Source organism: Sorex araneus, chromosome 1 (assembly GCF_027595985.1).
Source record: "Sorex araneus isolate mSorAra2 chromosome 1, mSorAra2.pri, whole genome shotgun sequence".
Lineage (NCBI taxonomy): Eukaryota > Metazoa > Chordata > Mammalia > Eulipotyphla > Soricidae > Sorex > Sorex araneus.
Window position 1 is genome coordinate 338,454,842 of NC_073302.1, and position 18,124 is coordinate 338,472,965.

Sequence of the window (18,124 nt, forward strand, 5' to 3'; positions counted from 1 at the left end):
CTTGCATGTAGCTTCTTTAGTCCTGATCATACTGACTCAGTTCCTTACTGTACATGGTCCCATGAGTACAGCCAGGGGTCACATCTGAGCACAGAGCCAGAAATAACCCCAGAGCATAGCTGTATGTGACTGCAACCCACCCCCTGTCCCTAAAAATATTGAGGAGAAAGAGAGAATGGGCTACGACTCAGTCAAGAGAGAAAAGGATTCAGAAGCTGCCTGTGCCTCAGTCTTCAGTAACAAGCTCTGGGTAAGTGGAAGCGGCCAGTTCCACTCTGTGACAGATAATGTAAGGGGCAAGAACCCATCATGTGAACTCAAACCTACCCCTTCCATCCATGAATAAGCCCCCTCAAATGCCCAGGCACCATCTCTGTGAAAGAAGGAAAAGAGATGTCTAAAAACCTGGGTGTTTATTTAATAACAAGGATAAGTTTTTATATTTTGGGAGTAGGGTTTGGGGGCACTGGAGGGATAGCACAGTGGGTAGGGTGTTTTCCTTGCAATGCCAACCAGGGTTTGATTCCTCCTTCCCTCTCAGAGAGCCCGGCAAACTACCAAGAGTATCCTGCCCGCATGGCAGAGCCTGGCAAGCTACCTGTGGCGTATTCAATATTCCAAAAACAGTAACAACAAGTCTCACAATGGAGACATTACTGGTGCCCACTCAAGCAAATCGATGAACGACAGGACGACAGTTCTACAGTGCAGGGTTTGGGGCCACAGCAAGCCCTCAACATCCCTCTCTGTGTGTTCAGGAGAGACCACTGCAGAGCTTAAGAGACCACATGCTATATGTGGTGAAACCATTGTTCTGTGGGATTCAAAGCAAGTGTCTGTACGATCTCTCTCCAGTGTTCCAAGGAGTTTTCTTAGGAAACTGCACCAAACCATGGAGTTGGACAGAAATTAGAGTGCTGAGATAAATGTTCTTCTCACAGCACCAGAGACTGGAGCTCATGGAAAAAGAAGCTGAAATACGTTGAATGCTGTGGAGGTCCTATGTCTCAGCCTGACATTCTACTTTCTGTGCACGAAACGGCTCATAAGGGTCATGGGACCAGATAAGGCAGGTATTTCAATTTTGCACAAGTGTAAAACAGGATCCAGCGAGGAAATAACTCATCCTTGGTTTAGAGGCAAGATGAGGAGCGAAACCAAGCAGGAGCTCAGCCGGCTGATGCCAGGGCGGCTGCCTCTCCCAGGTCCCCAGGAGCCAGCCAGGGAAATGAACCATGATGGAAGGTGTGATGCTTAGAAGCTTGCCTTCAATTTCCTGTGTTCAGTCCCTCACGGCTTCTTGTCTTTATTCAAGGAGGGTCCATGGGCTGGGGATGTTCCTTGGGTGTGTTAGCTTGGGGGACTGGGGAGGGTAACCTTATTCTCTATTCCTTTCATCGTGCCAAATGTCCAAAAAGGCAAGGAGCTAATAGGATAGTGATTAATTGTGCTTCTTGTTCTTTTTCTTCCCCAATATCACCTAAAGTGGAAACCTTTGTTGGCTACAGTTTCTATCCATCTGCAAAAACACATTAAAACAAGAACGGTTGGCAAATAACTTCAGGCTTTCCCCCAGGCTGTTACTCACCTGACTTTAACCAGATGCTGTGTATCCGTCTCTCTCCTCCATGCTCAGCGGGTAAGAGATGGAAGAAATACAGCAAATGCGTATGCAAGGGACTCTCCCCTCACTTTACTTTTTTTCCCCCCACAAATCCCAGGACCGGATATACAAGTTCCAGGAGAGGAATATACATCCCCAGAGTCTGAAATCAAATCTGGAATTCATATCCTCTGTAAATGTACTTTATTGGAAGCAGGAATCAAGAAAGGTTTTGGAATTATTATATTGGAGAGGTTGATTATATAGAGAACTCAGAATTGGAGATAATTTTAGACATGTTTTCTTCAGGCAGCAAACTTTAGGAACAAATGGCAAAACTGGGCACTTTGGCATCAGTTCTATCCCAAAGACTTCAAACCAGCCTTCAGACTATGTCACCAAGTTGCAAAACAAAGCAGAGGAGTGCAAGTTCACCCCAAATCCACCCATTCGCCCATAATCAGTGTGTATGTGTGTGTGTGTGTCTGTGTGTGTATGTGTGTGTGCATGAAACCGCTGAAAGCATTGGTGGAGGTCCAGAATTGGAGCTAGGAGGGGAGGGAGGCAGCAGTTTGCAGCCATCGCACTGGGACCCTCCCTACTATTGCTACTGCTCATTTGTGGAGAACTAGAAACCTCTTTCTTGTTCCCACCAGGCCCAGACTGTTTTGTATTAGGACACTGTCCCTGAACAATTCCCCCCTCTGGTTTGAGGTCACGTCATTTTGGATACTGTCACAGCTCAGAGTGTTTCTCTGATGAAAATGATCGTTTCATCAGGGGTGGGCCAACTCAACAGCAGGAGCAAGTGATTATGGGATTCACGTTCCCATCATAAAAGAAGAGCAAAGCTCTTTAAAAGGTCAGCAAATGGGGGAGTTCCTTGTCACCGAGAAGGAGACCCTAGATTCTGAGGGGTCCCCAGAGGGGGAGGTAAGGTTTTGGAGCTGATTTCAGTGTCGATAGAAGGCTCAGAGGGAAAAGGTTGGACTGCTGAGTGTGCAGGGGGCACGGCTGATTTTGTGCCACTCTTGAATTCGGATTCCATCACCACCCGTGCTCCTCTTCATTCATGTCTGGTATCTCCTGCAGCTTTATTTGAAAAAGCAGCCCCCGCCGTGCCCCCCACTTCCCCCCCGCCCCCATATACACGGACAGGTTATTTTTTTGTTTGTTTTCTTTTCCAAAACACATGGGAAGGACTGTGAACATTGGGGTGACTAAGGTCCTTGACTTTTCATGCTGTCTGCCTTTTGAAAGCTTTTGAGCTATTGTCTTAATTATAGCAGCCATAAAAGGGAATGTGAAATTGCCACTCCTGGGCCTCTGGGAGCTGCGGGCTTCCTTCCTTGAATCCCTGTCCTGTGGAGACACCTGAAACAGCACCCCCACGCCCCGAGTCTACACACTTCACCCCCGCAGGATGCTGGCGCGCAGAGCTGAGTGGAGCGTGGGCTCGGACTCGGGGACCGTGGTTGTTCCAATTGCAGGCTTCCTGCTGGACCCGCGATGCCTCGCGCTCCTCCCAAGGGACAGATTTGTAATGTTTGTCCCGTAAACTCTTAGGTAACTGTGTTCTGTTCCACCCGAGGAGGTCATGTGGCTGAAGCAAAGGAGATGTGTTTTTCTGCGGGTCGTTAAGGACACGGGGCCGCTGCCAGCCAGCCGCGCCACAGGATCCCCTTTCTGAGCAGAGCCGGGTTCCAGCAGCCCTGGGGCCCAGTGTCAAGTGCAGACCCACGTGCTGCCCCAGGCCCCCACTCCAGAGGCATCTGCGGAGAAGGCGACACCAATGGCATCCTCTGGAAGGCCTGCCTCAGTGGCCGTGGCCGGCTTTTCCAGGAAGAGCAGGTTCCAGGATTCTCAGGGCCCCGACCAGAGTGTTCCAAGGCGTTTGTTCTTTCCCCAATTCCCTGGTGGCGGCACTTTCCTGCCGATGCCGGCCACAGTCCTGAGTCTCCCTGCAGCCCAAATCATCCTGTTTGTAAAAGCAAGGAAACTTTCCCCAAATGCACCGAGGCCAGCAGGCTGAGCGACCAGGAGAGCCAGAGGGAGCAGCCAGCACTGGCTCTTGCTGGGGGCTGAGGGGGGGAGCTCTGGCCAGGCTGGGCTCTGCCGAGTTCCCTTCCCGGCGGCCTCCTGCTGCCGCTGCAGATGAAAACAGCAATCACTCTCTACTCAGATGTTTTTAATCTTCCCCGAATTTTTTATTTTTTAAACTGTGTGAGTGTGTGCATTGGTGCACAGGGGACCACGTGGGGATTAAACCCAGGGCTGCCTCTGAATCATCTCCGAGGCCCTACTTGTCTTTTAATTTTTGTTGTTTTGGGGATCACGCTCGCTGATGCTCAGGACCTACTCCTGGCTATACTTGGGAGTTTAGGATTTGCTCCCCGTGCTGTGGGCCCAGGGGTGAGAGCAAAGCCCAGATTCCCACATATACAGCACGCACTCAGGCTCCTGAGCCATCTCTCTGGTACTCTGGTTTTAGTTTTTTTTTTTTTTTTTTTATAATGTAGGAGCACTGATATTTATTCAGCCATTGATTAAGCTGATTGAATTGGGCATGAACTCCACATTACTTTTTAATTTTTATTTTATTTTATTTTTTTGCTTTTTGGGTCACACCCGGCAATGCACAGGGGTTACTCCTGGCTCTGCACTCAGGAATTACTCCTGGCAGTGCTTAGAGGACCATATGGGATGCTGGGAATCGAACCTGGGTCTGCTGCGTGCAAGGCAAATGTCCTACCCACTGTGCTATCGCTCCAGCACCCCCCCACATCATTATTTTTTTAAATTTTATTTTATTGAATAACCATGTGGAAAATTACAATGCTTTCAGGCTTAAGTCTTAGTCATACAATGCTGAAAAAACCATCCCTTCACCAGTGCCCATATCCCACCACCGAAGACAAAAAAAAAACAACCCAAAAAACCACAGTACACCTCCCATCCCACCCACCCCCACACCCCCCCGCCTTGTAACTGATAAATTTCACTTTACTTTCTATTTACTTTGGTTACATTCAATATTTCAACACAAACCTCACCATTATTATTAGGAGCACCCCACTAGAGTCAGACCTGTTGTGAAGAGATATGAGGTCGCGAGTAGCGGCCGCGCGGTTTTGTATTTCTGTACTTTAACAACTAAGTCCAAGGAGATTTCTTCCGGATATTCGATCATTGCAAGCTTGTAAACCCCATCTGTGGTCGTCATAATATGGTGGCCCCCACGCCCTTCATCCCCGGGAAGGGACAGGCGCGAGAGAGAAATACCTTTCCCCTCCCTGGCGGGCATGGGGTTGCAGCTTAGTTCTCTGGCTGGAAACAATCTGCAAGAGCAGTCCATGTTCTAGTTGGTTCAGCTGGGTCTGGATTCACGCGGGTGCAGCTGTGGAGGAGCCGCACACGCGCCGCACATTATTTTTTTTTAAAAAAATTTTAACTTTAAGTTTTTTTGCCCAAACCAGTAACAATAATAGATCTCATTCCCCTGACCCTGAAAGAGCCTCCCATGCGGCATTGTTGGGAAGGACGAGTAAAGAGAGGCTTCTAAAATCTTAGGGCTAGGATGAATGGAGATGTTACTGAGACCACTCGAGAAAATTGACGATCAACGGGATGATGATGATGATGATGATGATGAATCTTAAGTTAGTTCACAATATTTGATTATATTCAATATTCAAACACCAATCCCACCACTATTACACCTTCCCACCACCAAATTTGGGATGTATCCATCCCAAACCCCAATCTCTGTCCCAAAACACAACCTAAACAATTTATTTTGAATTGTCTGTTATGAAGAACTGCTGAACATGCTTACAAAAAAGTGTTCATATAGGAAATAGTGTGAAGATTGTTCTATTTTGGCAGGAGCCATTAAGACATTCTAGACATTCTATAGGATATCACTAACATGTTGTTAAAGTTTGGGTGATGTGAGCTCTGATATATATATGTGTATATATACATATATACGCACATATATTTGGTATATGTATGTATATATGTATATATGTATGTATATATGTATATGTATATACTAAATATATGTGTGCATATATACATATCTGAAAATATGTATATATGCACACATATATATTTTTCTCTATGATTTATTGCCTACTATCTGAACCCCATCAAATGTGGTGTGGTAATTATGGGGAATGGGTAGGGAGTGTTTTATGATATGTCGTGCGGCTGCTTTTGCGGTCTTGCGGTCCAAGAATATGTTTACTCAACTGTGAGGCTCAGCCCAGTGCATGGAGAGCGGCCTTAAGAATGGCGGCAGTTGGGTTGTGGAGGTTTTTGGCTGCCAGACCTGAGTCTCTTGGGGCGGGGAGGGCTCTCACCTGACCCCTCTGGGGCATCAGGTTGAAGGCAGCCTGGTGCGGGGTCAGGGCATTCTGCAGCACTCTTTTTCAGGAGTTGTAGTTTATAGTCCCTGGGTCCTGGCCATTGATGAGATTACATGCCATGGAGGCAGCTTGTGGGTGTGACTGCCAAGCTACTGGAAAACTGGGGACTGGGAGGGAGGGGGCCCAGACCTGATCCAAGCGGGCTTAGAGCTCTCAGTCATGGGTTCCCACCTACCTCTGCACTACAGACCCTAACTGCATCTTTTGATCTCTTTTGAAATAAGGCCAATAAATGAGCTTATATAGCTGAGCCGGAGGTGGCTTGTGGGTGTGGCTCCCACATACCTAACTTTTGGCTGTTTAATTTCTTGGTAAACTTGGCCCCAAGTTGTTGGGGTCTGGCCAAAGGCACAGCACCAATTTTGGGGTATCTGGAAGTCTGAAGGCACCATCAGGCTGCTGATGCACTCGCCCTACAGGTACAGGTTGACCTGCTGGTGGCACCATACCTTGTACTCTGGTTTTTAAAAATAATTTATATCCAGGAAAAATGCACACATTCTAAATAGATGCATAAAAAATTAAGAAATGTAATTTGACAAATATCTTCAAAGCACTCCTCATTTAATATAGCACTATATATATTAAATGAGGAGTGCTTTGAAGATATTTGTCTATTCTAAAAGAATATGGAACTTGGGTTGGAGAGATGGCTCAAAGGCTCAGCATATGCCCACATGTGGAAGGCTTGGGTTCAATGGGCTCCTGAGCACCTCCCGAAAGGCCCCCAGAGCACCGTGTGCATATAGCCCCAGACCACCACTGAGTATGGACCAATGCGCACTTACACCTTAAAAAACAATATGGTTATTTTTCAAGACTCCAGGGAATCTCATAATCATTCCTGTACTAAGTGTGTAAAGTCACTGCATACATGTTCTATAATGTTGTTGAACTCGCTCCTCCCTGGAAGCCTCTCTCCACCAACTCAGGCTACATAACAGTTTCTCGTTCTCTTGCCACTGCTGGCTGAGAAAGTTGGGACAGATTCTACTCACTCTTTTTTTTTTTTCTTTTTGGGTCACACCCAGCAATGCTCAGGGGTTATTCTTGGCTTTGCACTCAGGAATTACTCCTGGCAGTGCTTGGGGGACCATATGGGACGCCGGGGATCGAACCCGGGTCGGCCGAGTGCAAGGCAAAAGCTCTACCTGCTGTGCTATCGCTCTGGCCCCTCTACTCACTCCTTTTTAAAAGTGATCCACTTCAACTCTCATTCCACCATGAGAGTTGACCTCTCTCCACCTGAAATCCACCTAGAATAACTGTGTAAATCATAGTGTCTTAATCAGTGTCTTAGTGGACTGGAGCAATAGATAGCACAGTGGGTAGGGAGTTCGCCTTGCAAGCGGCTGACCCGGGTTTGATTCCTCCATCCCTCTTGAAGAGCCTGGCAAGCTATTGAGAGTATCCCGCCTGCACGGCAGAGCCTGGCAAGCTCCCTGTGGCGTATTCAATATGCCCAAAACAGTAACAACAAGTTTACAAGACATTACTGGTGCCCACTCGAGCAAATTGATGAACAACAGGGATGACAGCGCTACAGTGTCTTAATATCTAATAAAATTAAAAAATAAAAACAAAGAAGACAATTAAATAATTCATTCAAAAATCAAACATAATTTTAAAAAATAAATAAAATTTTACCATATCATTCCCCCTCCTACCCCAAAACAGTGATCTGTTTGAGAGGGGTGAAGAGATTTTGTTCCTGCCCATCTCGGTAGTCAGGAACGATTCCACGGTGGAACCCAGTTCTTCCAGGTACGCTCAGGACTGTGCCTGGGCTTTGAGGGGGAGCTCACAGCTTCTCCAGCTGCCTGGAGCCAGTGGTTGTCGAGTTAGACAGTCTGGTGAGCTCAGTTCCAGGCTTCTGGTCACCTGGAGTCTGCCCTTCTCAGCATCTTGTGATGTAGCTTCTTCTTCTGCCTCCACCCTCTTTCTTACTCCTCAGACCCAGACAAGCAGGATCCTAGACCAGCGTTGGCATGCTTGTCCTTGGACCAACTCTCCCTCTCTCCCACCTCAGGGCATCTGTGGGTCTCAGACGACTCTGAGAAACTCTTACCTCCTTCACAGAGGAAGTAACATGAGGCAGTTTCATCTCAAAGATTATTGGGTCCTTTTGATCAGGATTCCATGATTTGAACTGCTCGTCTAATATCTAGACCTTTCCTGAGCATTTCCTTACTCTTTAAGTAACCTGAACACCTCTAGGTGTTTTATGGCCACCCCCTAAAAACATTTGCCAACATATCCTTTGTTGACAACCTTCCAGGCTCCATGGAATAGAGTCCAAACTCCTTCACGTATTTCCTAAGACTCTTCCAAATCTACTGCTTAACTTCTCTGCCCAGCATTTGTTCAATTGCCTGGGAACGTCTTTCTCCCTCTCATCTCGATTCTCCATTTGTTCAGTTTGGGGGCCACATCTGCTCAGGGTTTACTACTGGCTCTGTGCTCTAGGGTCACCCCTGGCCAGACTCAAGGAGACATAGTGGTGCTGGGATTGAACCTGGGCCTATCTCCTGTACTATCTTCTGTGGATCTCTCTGGCCCTCTCCAAGTATTTTCCCAGCTTCCTCTGGCTTTTTGTTTGCCAAAGTCCTCCCCCTAGGCAAGCTGATGAATCACTTTCAGGACAGACTGAGGTCCTTTCTGGAAACATCTCAGTCTTAACAACCCCCAAGAATTGACTGTTCCTTTGTTTTGGACTATGCTTATCTCTCAACCAAACCAGGAGCTGTGTAGCTTCAGAGTCTGCAAGAGGTTTGGACCCACAATGTAGAAGATAACAAGGGCAGAGCCAAGTCCAACATTTTCCTAGACAAAAGGCTATGGCCAGTTTTCTGTTTTGTTTTGGGCCACACCCAGCAGTGCTCAGGGCTTACTCCTGGGTCTGCATTTGTGGCCATTTTTATATAGCAGTGGAATGCTAAAATAATATGCTGGTGGAAAAAAATGTTTATTGAGTATTTCCTATGTGCCAGACACCCTTTCAAGTGTTTTTCCCCTCCTATGAGACTTGTTTGTATAAAATGCTTTTTTCTTTAATATGGTTACTTAGAGTGACTGCATGTTTGTAGAGCACAAATCTTAGGTTTCAGAGAATGTAAAGTAACTTTGCTTTAATTGGTTTTGTTTTGGGGCCACACCCAGCTTGGTTCTCTGGGGTCATACACCCAGTAGTACAAAGGATCCAACCGAAGAAGCCTGTGATCACATTTTGAGCTATTCCTTTTGACCGAAGGAACCTTTCCCCCTTCCTTTTACTTCTTGGGGGGGGGGGGATCAGGAGTGACTCCCAAGCAGTGCTTAGGGGTCCTTCTGGGAATTTTCAGCCAAGTGGGCCAGTGGTTCATCCTCATGTTGCTGCTTGGGCAAGTGGCAAGAATTACCCAGGCGTTTGGGGGGCTCCAGGGCCACACCTGGCAGTGCTGGGGACACAGGGGTTTCAGGCTGCACCCACTATCCTACAGGAACCATCCTGTGGTGCAAGGGATGGAACTAGTGTTGTCCCATACAAGGCAAGCGCCTTCTCCCCTATACTATCTCTTTGGCCTCCAAGAAAAAGTTTAAAAATATCATTTCTAAGAGTAAGAGTCATGGTCTACGGTTCACCTGGGCTCCCCAGCAGGGCCAGTCAGGAGCTGGCATCTTGCTGCATGTATCCAAGTGCGACTTCCTCCTTATTTCCTTCTTGTTTCTTGTTGTCTTTTTTTTTTTTAAATGCCAACTGAAGGGTGATTTTATTTATCTTGTCATTCCACCTCCAATATATCTATGATTCAAGAGAAGTACATGGGGAGGGAATAATTTCAAGTATACAAATGATTCAGTATATAAAAACATATTTTAGCCATGGGGCTGGAGCGATAGCACAGTGGTAGGGTGTTCGCCTTTCACGCGGCTGACCGGTGTTCGATTCCTCCGCCCCTCTCGGAGAGCCTGGCAAGCTACTGAGAGTATCACGCCCGCACGGCAGAGCCTCGCAAGCTACCCATGGCATATTGGATATGCCAAAAACAAGTCTCACAACGAGAGACGTTACTGGTGCTCACTCGAACAAATCAATGAGCAACGGGATGACAGTGACAGTGATTTTAGCCAATTACCGATGGCAGCAGGACCTGAGAGCAGGCTTACAGAACTGAACTTATCAAGTGCTGAAGGGCTGGAAAGGGACTTTGGGACGTTGGTTGAGGGATTCTTGCCTCTGGTGCTGGGATGGTGTTTGAACATGGTATGCCTGAGATGCTGGGATGGTGTTTAAACATGGTATGCCTGAAACTTTATCATTAATAGTGTTGAAAATCATGGGTTCTCAATAAAAAATTGGATAACAAAAGAAATATTTTTATTAATTAATTTATTTGGGGGAGACATGGGAGCTGTTTGGCCACACCTAGCAGTATTTAGAGCTTACTCCTGACTCTGCACTCAGGGCTCACTCCTAACAGTGCTCAGGGCATCTTCTGGGATGCCAGGAATAGAATCCAGGTCAGCCCATGTTCAATGCGAGTGCCTTACCTGCTATACTATCTCTGAGCCCCTCACCTGTATTTTGAGGCTACATGTTCCTTAGTTTCTTAAATATTTGGTAATATGAAAAGAGTGAGTAGGTTTTATTACTCTGTCTTTGTTTTGCGCCATACCTAGCATTGCTCAAAATTTACTCCTGGGCTGGAGTGATAGCATAGCGGGTAGGGCGTTTCCTTGCACGCGGCCGACCCGGGTTCAAATCCCAGCATCCCATATGGTCCCCTGAGCACCGCCAGGAGTAATTCCTGAGTGCAGAGCCAGGAATAACCCCTGTGCATCGCCAGGTGTGACCCCCCCAAAAAAAAAATTTTCTCCTGATCCTGGTGATACTTGGGGGACCATCTGTGGTGCCAGGGATCGAACCCCAGTCAGCTGTGTGCAAGCAAGCACCTTCTCTCTGACCCAAGAATTCTATTTTAAAGGCAACCTTTGTGGTCTGCACCTGTTGCTTTCTGGACGGTTAAAATGCTCAAGGAAGAGCACTATTTCTCTGGAAAGGCTTCCTGCGAGATTTATGAGATGAGGCCACTGAGGTGTCACAGTACAGAGAGGCCAGCAAGAGCAGCCTCCAGCGTCCTAGCGAGTGCTGGAATGTGCTGGCAGTTCCCGAGGGACACAGCTGAAAGCCACCAAAATGTACTTTCCAGTTCATCCCTCTCTTGGGGTGGGAGTGGAGACAGGAACATCTGCGCCAGGTAAGCACAAAGGACAGTATGACTTTGCCTTCGTAGAAAGGGCCGTCTTTCACATAAACTGCATGCTTCAACCTTTCAAGGGATTAAACACTACAAGACACACAGCGTCTGGCTCAAACAGAAGCAAACCAAAGCAGGTAACAACACACCACTCAGCCCACAGCAGAGGCACGAGGACCTGTGAGAGGGCGGGAGGAAGGGACCGCCTGGAGATGCGGCAGGGAGATAGCGGGCTCTGGGAGAAGGGTGCCATTCTTCTAGAGTGACCCGCAGCGCCAGGCCGCGCAGCTCTCCATGACCCAGGGCTGAGGAAAGAGAGCAGGGACAGAGGAGCCCCTTCTAAAAGCCACCGGCCAGGGCCATTCACTCAACTACTGACTTAAATGGACTTCTGAAAGGGTTTTCTGAGAGAGGCTGTTTGTCTAGTGTGGATAAATGGAGTTGCGGTTTGACTTCTTTGTTTTGTCTCCCCGCCCCCACCGCTAGTCACCCTTCATCTCCGTATCAGCTCTCAGTACTCCCGTGACCTTTGCCCCTTGACCCCTGGAAGGATCAGATGAATGCCTTTCACACCTCCAAGAAAAGCTAATCCTCAGGCATCTCCTAGTTGTTCTGTTCTAGCTGTTCCCCAAAGAAAAGGCTCTCCCCTGTTAAAGGAATTTCAGGTTGGTAATGGGACAAATTTTGGGGGGCCTGATGGGAATCAAATTCTAGATTGTGTCCTGACTCCCACGGAAGCATTAATATTTAAAGATAGTGTCCAGAGCTTGTCAAAGTGGTTTATTTATATATTAATCTCTAAAAGTTTTAGTTCCTTCCTCTCTCCTTCCCTCCCTCCCTCCTTTCTTCCTTCCTTCCTTCCTTCCTTCCCTCCCTCCCTCCTTCCTTCCTTCCTTCCCTCCCTCCCTCCCTCTTTCTTTTCTTCCTTCCTTCCTTCCTTCCTTCCTTCCTTCCTTCCTTCCTTCCTTCCTTCCTTCCTTCCTTCCTTCCTTCCTTCCTTCCTTCCTTCCTTCCTTCCTTCCTTCCTTTCTTTCTTTCTTTCTTTCTTTCTTTCTTTCTTTCTTTCTTTCTTTCTTTCTTTCTTTCTTTCTTCCTTTCTTTCTTTCCTGACTCTGTGCTTAGGGATGACTCCTGCTGAGACTTGAGGAACCTTTGTGGTGTTAGGCATTGGAATTGGGTCAGCAACATAAAGGCTAGCACTCTACCCATGATATCTCTTCAGTTCCCTAAAAGTTCTGGCTTCTATCAAAATTATTTATGCACCTATTTAATTGATTTTCATACATGGCTGAAATCCAGACTTATTGGGAGTGATGTCTTAAATCCTGAAGTCAGGGTCAGAGAGCTAGTTCAGAGATTAAGGTGCTTGTGCAATTGTGAGCACAGCTGGGTGTGGACTTCTCTCTATATAAACACACACACACACGCGCACACACAAATTGACACCGTCAGGTATGGCCCAAAGATCAAATCAAATCAATTCTGAAGTCTATGTTTTCTCCAGACTATCAAAGTCAAAACCTGTCTGAGGCAAGACCCAGGCACTGGGGCGCTGAAGAAGCCTGCTGGGCCTCGGGGTGAGTACTATAGACACAGCTTTATGGGAGAGCGTTGGCTACATATGCCTAAACCCACACCAGCCTAAACAGCAACACCCCCAGGCCTTGTCCTTCTGATTTCCCACTTCCCAGGAACAATGAACTCAGCTATCTGAGTGGATCCATGTGGCATTACCCTTCTATTTCTAAATTACATGGTTATATGGCTGCATCTTGGCTTTTCTGCTTTAATCATCTTTAATCATCTTCCCACCATGGAAAATAAGATTTGATTCTCTTATATACCACCACCCACACCTCAAAAACTCCAAAAACTCACACTTCCCAGCCCCCCACATAGCCCAACAAGGTTGTAATTTGGTTACACTGATACCCACAATATCTTCTCTTTGCTTGCTTCATTTTCCCTTGACTTATCACTAATTCAACCCCAAATAGTTTCTAAATTACTCCCTTACACTGATTGAAATCTCTTGAGGAAGTTACTCTTGGTGCCTTGGAACTTCCACTTTGCACTGAACTCTTTTTAACTTGTAGAATAATGCAATCAGTCTAAGGATCCCCACCTTTTTGTGTGTGGATTTCTTGTCATCTTTATTATTATTATTTTGTGTATTCATTTATTTTTACAATTGTTTTTATGGATCCTGTCTAGCAGAATCTTCTGGTGCTTGGGAATAGTCTTTTTCTGGTGTGTTTTTGTTATTTTATATGTTGAGCGTCTGAAAATTTATTATTTCTCTTGGAGTTCAGCAGGAGACAATCTAGAGAAACCATTTTCTCAAAGCCTAAGGCACTGCTCCATTATGTCCTAAATTTCTTGGTTGCTGTTAAGAAATCTAATCAAATAACTGCTGAGTAGCAAAATGTCATTTTTGCTACTCAGCAGTAAGAAGGAAAGTTTTCTTTTTTCTTTCTCAGAAAGCAGAGAAATCTTTTATTTGATCTCAATCATATAAAATTTCATTATGATATACTTGCTATCATAATTTTTATCTACTTTTCTGGGTATTCAGTGGGCCTTCAACTAAGAAATACAAGTCCTAGAGTCTGAGAAATTAAGAATGATTTTGCTAATAGGTTTCTTCTTCTACTTTTACTACTTTCTCACTCTCTTGCTCCCTTGAACCCCTTCCTCCTCACTTTAAATTTTAGAATTTACTTATCTAGTAACAAAGTTTATGCATTTTATCAGTATTTAACCTTCTTTTCCTATCTTTTGCCCCCTGCTTCTGTTAACCACCAATTTGTTTTCTGTATATATACATTTAGATTTTTTTTTGCCTTTTTGGGTCACACCCGACGATACACAGGGGTTACTCCTGGCTCATGTACTCAGGAATTACTCCTGGTGGTGCTGGGGGACCATATGGGATGCTGGGAATTCAATCTGGGTTGGCCACATGCAAGGCAAATGCCCTATCTGCTGTGCTATCACTCCAGCCCCTAGATTTTTTTTTTCTTAATGAGTTAAGATGGCATATTTGTCTTCCTCTATTTGACATATTTTGCTTAGATAATGTCCTCAGTCGTCAAGTTGTTGGGTCAGGGAGATGCCTAAAAAGGCTGAAATGAATCCTTTGTAAGTAGGAGCCCTGGATTTGATCCCAGGAACGGCATGGTTTCTTGAGGACCAGACCCCCCCCCCCCACCACCACCACCAGGAGTGGCCCTAAGCACTGCTAGATGTGACATAAAGATCACGATCACGAAATCCCTTTAATCGTCGATTTCTCAGGCGGGCTCAGTAACTTCTCCATTCGTCCTTTCCCTGAGATCTTAGAAGTGTCTCTCGACTCGGCACTCCCAACGATGTCGCACTGGAGGCTCTTTCAGGGTCAGGGGAATGAGATCCAGCTTGTTACTGGCTTTAGTATATGAATACACCATGGGAAGCTTATAAGGCTGTCCCATGTGGGCAGGAAACTCTCAGAAGCTTGCCAGTTTCTCCCAGAGGGAGAAGTAGGCTACAAGATATCGCGAGGCCTTGAAGCGGCTGCACACTTCTGGGAGCTTGCTTTTAAGTCTCTGGATGTTGGCCATTGATGGTATTACACACACCTGGGTTTCTCTGTGGGTACCTTCATGCGTGAGGCCCACCCGAACGTGTGGAGAGGGGCCTTGAGCATGGCTGTAGCTAGGTTCCGGTGGTCTTCGGCTGCCGGGAGCTCTGCTCAGGGCGGGGAGGGAAGCTGGAGCCCATTCCCTCTGAGGGGCCCCGGGGAAGACAGCCAGGTGTGCGGGCAAGAGACTCTATGCCAACATGAAGAAATAAAACAAAAAAACATGTTGTTGCAAATAGCAATAATCGTTCCATTTTTATGATTGAATAATTCTCCATCATGTATTTATACTATATAACCTTTATCCAATCACCTGTGAATGGGACACTTCATTCCTTTCCATGTCCTGACTGCAGTAAATGTGGGGGTGCAGACCTTTCTTCAAGGCAGTGATTCCACTCTTTGTGTGTGTGTGTATGTGTGTATTTAAAATATGTACAGACTTATACAGAGTTAAACAGAGTTATATATCCACACACACGTACATACCCCCAGACACTCACACATCCAAAGTGGAATTTCTGGATCATATATTAGTTCTATGCTTAATTTTTTTGAGGAACTTCTGTACTGCTTTTACATATTGAACATACAGATTGACATGCCCACCAATGGTAGACAAGGGTTTCTGTTCCTTCACATCCTCCCAACTCTTGATTCTCATCCTTTTGATGATGACCACCTTAACAGGTGAGTGTGAAATCTTAATTGAGTTTTGATGTGTATTTCCAGTTTTATCATTTTGACCTTCTCTTCTTCAGATTTTTAATTTCAAGATTTGTCCTCCAGTTTTCTTCTCTTTTTCTCTCTTGTTTTCTATTTTTTTGTTCTTTTGCTTTACTTGTGCGTGATTTCTTCATTTCTGTCTTCCAACTCTTAAATTGTTCATCTCTTCAATCCTTAAAAAAATTCTTTAAAAAAATTTTAATCGCTCTTGCAGAGCATAACTTACTGTTTCAATAGTACATTAGTACATTATCTTATTTCATTAGGAAATCACACAGCAAGGAAGGCTATGTGTGATTCTGCTACTGAGGCTTAAAATATATGGGACTCAGAGGACTATTTCCAAAGGACATAGCAGAGATCTCTCCAACATGATATAAAGACAGAAGGAAACCAGAATCCAGAAAGATGCTGCCCTTTCTAATTTGTAGGACATCTCCATCTCTCATTCATTAGTAATTGGCTTAGAGGGCACATAATAACAAATTCTTCTTAGTTGCTGCTATTTTGTTTTTTGGACCATACCAGCAGTGCTTGGAGGCTCCCTTCTGCTTGGTGCTTGGGAATAATTCCCAGTGGTGCAGAATAGATTTTATTCTAAACTCTGCCACAAATTAGTTAAATGACTAGGGAAATTTAATTCCACTCTACCAACATTTGGGTGGTGCACCCGTAAGTATTATCTAACACTTAGATAATAATTAGATAATAACTAGTTATTATCTACTAATAGATAATAATTAGACCCATATACTGAACCAAACTAGGTACTGGAGGTGCAAAAGTTGGTAGGTTTCTATTTTAAATGTTTATAAACTGGCTAAGAAATATACACCCCAAGGTGTTTTCTATAATCATTTATGAAAGCACTATATGAACATATGCCTTGAAAGACTGTCAAAAGAAATAATAATTTCATCTGAAGAGGAAGACGGTAAATTTTTTTAAAAAATTATTTTATAATCAAGTTACTGTGAGAACAGTTACAGGGCTTTTAGAATCATGTCTCAGTCATACTATGCTCAAACACCCATCCCTTCACCAGTGCACATGTTCCACCACCAATAACCCCTCCCACTACCTCTCTGCCTGTGTGGCAGATGATTTTCACTTTACTCTTTCCTATCTTTGTTTTTTTTTCTTTTTTGGGTCACACCTGGCTATGCACAGGGGTTACTCCTGGCTCTGCACTCAGGAATTACTCCTAGCGGTGCTCAGGGAACCATATGGGATGCTGGGAATCAAACGGGTCGCCCGAGTGCAAGGCAAACGCCCTACCCACTGTGCTATTGCTCCAGCCCCACTCTTTCCTTACTTTGATTACATTCAATTTTCGACAGGAAACTCACTATCATCATTTGGAGTTTTTGCCCCAACAGTCAGACCTTTCGGAATGGCATCATTAGATTGTATGTTTTCTATTGTTGGTAACAAAGAGCAGATGATGTTGCATGGTTGCGAAAGCGGCCGTCCAGATTTGGAATTCTGGTATTAAGTCCAGAGGTATTTATGCCAACAGCCGCTGCATTCCGAGATTGGTTTCTGTGGCGCTGGGATCATGGCTGTTCAGGAGCGGAGGAACTGTCCATGGGTGACCTCTTGGGGTCTTGTTTGGGCAGGAGGCAGGGCTGGTTCTGCCTCCCCCATCACAAGATTCTTCATGCATCCCTTCCCATCACTGCAAACTCCTACCTCTATGTCCAGTTGGTTCTGAAGGGTGGCGGTCGCCATGTTGTCCAGGGGGGAAAAGGCCAAGGGACAGAAACCCTTCCACTCCTGGGGATGCACGGGGCCGTAGCCTAGTTCAGAGTCCAGCAGTATATCTGCCAGCAGTCACTGCATTCTGAGATAGGTTTATGTGCCTCTGGGATAATGGACACTCAGGGGTGGCGGAGCCATTCCTGAGCATATCTTTTGCACATCAGGAAAGGTTTGGAGATGTCCCAGTCCTGCATACTGGAACCGTGTTAGTAGAAGCTCAGTGTCGCCAGGGCTCCATCTGGAGAAGGCGTGCTGGCTGTACCTTCTCCGTCTAGCACCCCGGTGTTGTTGGCCCGGTCTAGGGTCCGGAGCAATCTCCGGCATGCGGTTTTGCTGGAACGGCCCAGATTCTTTCGACAGTAAAATTTTTACAGGTAAAAAAACCTTATTGTTTCTTATCACAATAATATATTTTCATTTCAAGAAAATTCAATGAAATGGTGAAAAATCATTGACCACCAATACCTGAGTGACACTATTTTGATGTTTATCAAGGAAGGACTTTTGATTTATGTTTCAAGGGACTATTGGAGGGTTGCCTGATATGAAAACTGGCAGAGGTTGAAAAGAGAGTGCAAGGAAAAGAAACAAGCCGAAAGCAGGAAAGGCAAAGAACACAGCAGACACGAGGCACAGGCTATGGTAAGTTTGGGGGTGGGTGAATTCTAGAAATCAAGATGGAGAAAAAAGCATCTCTCAGAACATATTGGATTTCACTGCATAGTTAATTTTTCTTCAAAGTTAA